The sequence below is a fragment of the Passer domesticus genome, chromosome 2 (genome assembly GCF_036417665.1).
Source record: "Passer domesticus isolate bPasDom1 chromosome 2, bPasDom1.hap1, whole genome shotgun sequence".
NCBI classification, from domain to species: domain Eukaryota; kingdom Metazoa; phylum Chordata; class Aves; order Passeriformes; family Passeridae; genus Passer; species Passer domesticus.
This window is the reverse complement of record NC_087475.1, coordinates 63857040-63862230: the sequence shown is the minus strand read 5'-3', so window position 1 is coordinate 63862230 and position 5191 is coordinate 63857040. Positions and strand designations below refer to the sequence as shown.

At 43.3% G+C, this 5191-nt stretch overlaps 1 protein-coding gene across 1 annotated transcript in view; it reads left to right on the top strand.

Annotated features, from left to right (window-relative positions):
• Nucleotides 1–1672: 1672 nt before the first annotated feature.
• Nucleotides 1673–5191, top strand: part of CAB39L (calcium binding protein 39 like) — a 59212-nt gene continuing 55693 nt past the window's right edge. Inside the window, exon 1 of the mRNA XM_064408804.1 lies at nt 1673–1690. The gene's annotated coding sequence lies outside the window, so the exon portion shown is untranslated. The remainder of the gene's footprint in view (nt 1691–5191) is intronic.

Genomic DNA, 5191 nt, shown 5'->3' with positions numbered 1-5191 from the left:
CAACGCTGCACCCCGCTGCCGACCGCCAGGGGGCGCACCCTGCCGGGACGCGCGAGAGCCTGGCTGTGGGCGGCCCCACATGAGGCGGGGCCGCGCGTGCCCCGCCTCTCTCTCTTTCTATTGGTTGAGACGGCAGGAGGGGCGGTGACAGCGGCCAATAGAGAAGCAGGGAGGGCGGGGAGGGGGCGGGGCCGCGCGGCGGCGGAGCGGCGGCGCAGGCGGGGCGGGGGCACGGCCGAGGGGCTGGAGGTGCGTCCGCCATCTTGGAGGGGCGGGTCGGGGGGCGGGCTGTCCCGGGGCTGTGGGGGCGCCGCCGCCATCTTGGGGCCGGGGCCAGAGCGGCTGGGCCCGCCGGTGTGGGTGGCTGTCCGCCTGCTGTCTGTTCTTTAATGTACCGAAAATTAAAGCGTTTGGTGCGTGAGCGAGTTGCGTAACATCGCTGCTGGCCTCTGCTCTTCTTCCTTGCTGGCTGCGCTACATTGTCGCTGCCCTTTTCGGTTCGAAATGCGAAAATAAAGTTTAGTATCTCCCTTTAGAATTTTCAGCTGCGTTGCCGTTGCGAGTGTTGGTGTTGTCGCTGTGTAAAGATGTTTTTCACGGGGGCAAAAATATGACTACTCTTAAAAAGCAGGGAGAACACCTTTTTTGCTTTTTTGTCGCTTATTTTTTGCCACCACTTTAAAACTGTAGAGATAAACATGATATGCTTAAATAATTGCAAAAATATTTCCCATCTTGTAGATATTGCCCATCTTGTGGCGGGGGGTAGAAATGTGATTATTCTGGGGATGGGAATGCTGTGTTTACATGACTTGGAGCTCTCATCTGACCCAGAAGATTTTTGTGTCCAGCATCTATTTTGTACTTCTGTAAAACCTTTTAAATGTTTACGCAGTTGTGCCTACATCTGTGGCTGAAGTTCGGCCCTTGAGAACTGCCCAGCTCCCCAGACAGGAATGAGACAACTTCCAGCAACATTGCTGGGAAAGAGGGTGGCTCAGCACTCCTGATGTGCTGGCAAATCTCTCCATAAAATAGTAGTGTATTATGTTTTTCAAAAGAGACTTCTCCCCTGTAATTGTTCATTTTAAAATTAAACACGAGCTTCTCTTGCTCTTAGAATATTCTGCGTTATGAGGTGCTGCTTGCAGATTAATCTTGTTTTGCTGAATTACTAATACGTGTGCTTGTGAATATTGAATGTTAGTAAACACTTGAGGCTTTACAATTGTATATATGGAATAAACCAAATACAGAGAAGATGGAGCCCTGTGCTGGAAGAATTTGAAAGACCATGACTGCCTGCCTCAGACAAATTTTGAATTTTCTGAATGTATTAGAAAGTACTAATAGATTTTGCTTGCTATCTGAAGCAAAAAGAATGGTAAATACGTCTTTCTTAAAACTAAATTAAAGACTTAGGATAAAATTAATGCGGCACTTTTGAAACATGCTGAGTTTCCTTCATTTTGCTTTTAGCCTGGAACTGTAAGATAGCCTTTCTGCAACATAGCAGCCTATTCTGCCAGTGAACCAGTAAGCTCAGTTCTTCCCAAACTTGTTAGGTGGCAGAAGCTCACAAGCGATGCTGAGCTGACATCCCAGCAGCCTGCCTGCAGCTCTCCTCCAGCAGCAGCGTCAGCTTCCTGGGCTCTGCAGTGTGCACCTGGCTGAGAACCTGCACCCAGAGGTGAGGGCAGCGCTCCCACGGGGGACAGCAGAGGACACCAGGCTGTCCTGGTGAACGCTGCTGCTGACTGAGCTGCTGGATTAAGCTTTCGTTGCATAGTCTGGTCATATGTCGAGAGTTAAAATGAGCAATTGCATAGACGGGCAGAGTGCAAGTAGCTCCTTGGAGTGGGAGGAGGTGAACCTGGTCCCAAAGGAATTCATCTAATTCTCTTCTCCAGGGATGGTTTTTTCACCTTGAATGCAGTGGGGGTTTGGCTTTTTCCTCATATGACCAGATAGACTTGGGCGAGGTAGAGACACACCAGTAAAACTCCAGCAAACAGCAAAGCAGCAAAGCCACAGACTTTGGAAAGCCATGGGCATTCAGAAAATGGGTTTTTTAAAATTCTGATAGAACTTTTTGTTCTTTTCTGATGGGCTTGGCTCTTTGTTTTATTGACTCTTCTTAAAGTGTCATCATATCCATAGAATACTTCTGCCAGCTCCCGCTCTGTCACATTCTCCCCTGTTATCCTTGGTGATTTAATTTGCTCCCTTACAGATGAGTGTCTGCATTTCATTCTTTCAAAAAGCAAGTTTAACATAATCTCTTTTATTACGTTGGTTAGTTTCTGGGGTTTATATGTAGTCTCTTCTTATTCACATGTCTGTCTTCAGTAACAGAACAGAGAACAGGCAGTTCTATGCAGATCATAGTTCTCTCCTACTTTACAAATTGATTACCAACAAAATGGTTTTAGTGAGGCATACTTTGGTTTATCTTAGAAATTTTGCTGTAATGCATCATTATCTATGAAGACACAGGCTAATATTCCCCGTAGGTATGTTGCTCACTAATTGGACTCAGATTATTTATAGGTCCTCAGTATGTTTTGTTACCATGTTTTGTAATTCTTTTGCTATTGTGGACATGGTAGAGGATTGTTCAGACAATTTTTTCCCAGGTATTAAATTAAATAAAGGGGAGATTATGGGTCTCTGAGAAGCCTGTAAATTAATTTTGTTCTACCTCTGGTGTAAGCAAGTTTGCATTCTTGGCAACTAAAAGTCTAACAAATTGTCTGTTTGAGAAGTTGAGGTTCTAAAATCATAGGCTGTTATAGTCCTAAGGGAATCTTAAAACATAGGCAGAGACTGGCTAGGAAAAGGAAAGGAAAAATTTGTGTCACAGTTTTAACAATAGACTTCTTTCATGTGGAGGACCTAGATGTCTGTTAATTACTAACTGGCTTGAGGGTTTTGGAATCTGGCCCAATATGCTGAAATTCTTAACCATCCACTGGCTGGCATTTTCTCCAAGGTCTGCATTTGGAAACTGGTAGTGCAGTGAGTTTCATCTGTTTATGTAGTAGAGGCGTTTTCAGTTTCAGCCATATTTCTGTCTTGCAGTCTCGGTGTTCATTGCCAGCAAAGATTCCAGGCAGCTGTGTGGGCACAGAGAGCAAGGATTTCTTTGGATGTTAGCTTATGTCTGACCAAGATGAGCAGCATGTGTTGCCTTTGCTGTGCCACAGCCCCACCATGCTGATCAAGACCTAAAACTCTGCCCTCTAATTTTGAGTCATGTGAATGAATTAATAAGACCTGAAAGCCTGTGATTACAAGTGCACTTGAAAGGGCCTGAGATTTCTGGAAACCAGGCAGTAGATGTATATGATGAAAGGAATCCGAAATAAATGGATGCCTAAAACCCTTTTTATCTTCATTTTTCCATGTCAACACAGCAGTATATTTATCTGAAATAAATTTTCACTGGTACTTTCTGAAGTAAGGCTTGTGGTTGTAAAGTATTCTGACCCTTTTGTGGCTCTTTATGGGTTTGCCTGCAGGGTAAAGTATGCACACAAACTATTTTCATTGCGTGAACACATAGGAGACATTAAGCAATCTGCAAGAATTAATGAATTTGTGGTGTTCCCACTCTGAAGAGATGATCTCTGGGGACCCCTACAACTTCATTTTGATTTGCCTTTTGACTTTTAAATCCAAATGTGGAGGCAGCTGCCCTTGTGGTGCCAGCCGATAGAAGGTTGATGGGGTGGTGCTGGTCTTGGTAGCTGCTGTGCAAAGGCAAGAGAGGCAGTGTCTGCTGCAGAATTGGACTTGAACTAATAAAAGCCATCTAAAGGAGACATAGGGCAACAACCTGAAGTCATTATTGTGTGTGCTGAAACAACCACTTTCAAATAAAACTGAAACATGTAAGGTTTCAAATGTGCTAAAGGGAATTTGACTAAAACCTTAGAAAACAGGGTAGATATGTGTTGTGGTGTGGAGGCTCAACAATAGAGCTCTTCATAAGACTAAGCAATCCTTAGTCACAGTTTCCTGTGGGGAAATTAATTTAGTTGAAGAAAATTCTAATTTTATAGTTGATTTTTTCCTTAATCCTGTTCAGTGTGCTGCACCAGCACTTGGTTTGACTTAACTTTGTAGAGGTGTGAAACCAGCAGTAAGGTGTGAGGAACAGGAGCAGCAAGAATGGGAGGGAGTATTGTCCCATTAATATTTATTTCCTTTGGTTTGTTTATAAGTGTTTTGAAGGGTCAGGGAAGCCACAGTCCCCTGAACGTTTAAAAGTGGCACTGTCAAAGAAAGAAACAGTCCAGATGCTCCTGTGCTTCTTGTGCTGTCCTGTTCCTTTGTGTCATTACTCACAGGACTGGTTGGGGTTCAAAAAAATACAAAAAAGCCCAAGCAAACAAAAAAAAAAAAAAACCAAACAAAACCCAAACAAAAACCCAAACCAAACAAAAACCAACAAAAAACCCACCAAAAATCCACCAAAACAAACAAACCAACCCCAAAAAACCAACCAAATTAAAAAACCCAAACAAAACAAAAAAACCCCCCACAAAAGCTTATTTGGCTCAGCTATACTTATCCGAATAATTTTTCCCATCTCATTTGCTGTGCATCCACTTGGTATTTGTGCTTTTCTCAGGGAATTGGAGGTGGTCTAGGTGCAAAATGAGGAGCATCTGGAAATTGATGGATTGCTTTCTAATTTTATTGTTGCTGTCTTTTATCTCAATTTAAAATGTTTGAGCCAGCTACTTCTACAGTATGAGCAAAGTGGTGGTATGGGCAGAATACTTACCATATCTAGGTTATTTTGGATGGTCTTATCACACAGCAGAGCCTGGACGTCTCTGTGTTTCTGTGTTCTCAGTTCTGCTGCATCAAAATCCCCTCCTGCCTTTTTTCAGACAGTGGAGGCAAATGGGTTTCTCTCAGGAATGCCTGGCTTTAACTTTGTTATTACCTTTTTCCCCTGTAAAATTCTTAAACTACTGGAACCAAAGAAACTGTGTTAAAAATATGTTTGACATGCTTTCACTGAGTGGACTGTGGGCCCAAATCTTTGTAGCCCTTTCTTCTTAAGAAAAAAAAAAAACAACCCTTTTTCTAAAGACATGTTCCTCATGTGACTACAGTGTATGAATCTGGAATTCTTCTCACAGAAGTGGATACATATGCTATTTGTTACAAAGTAATC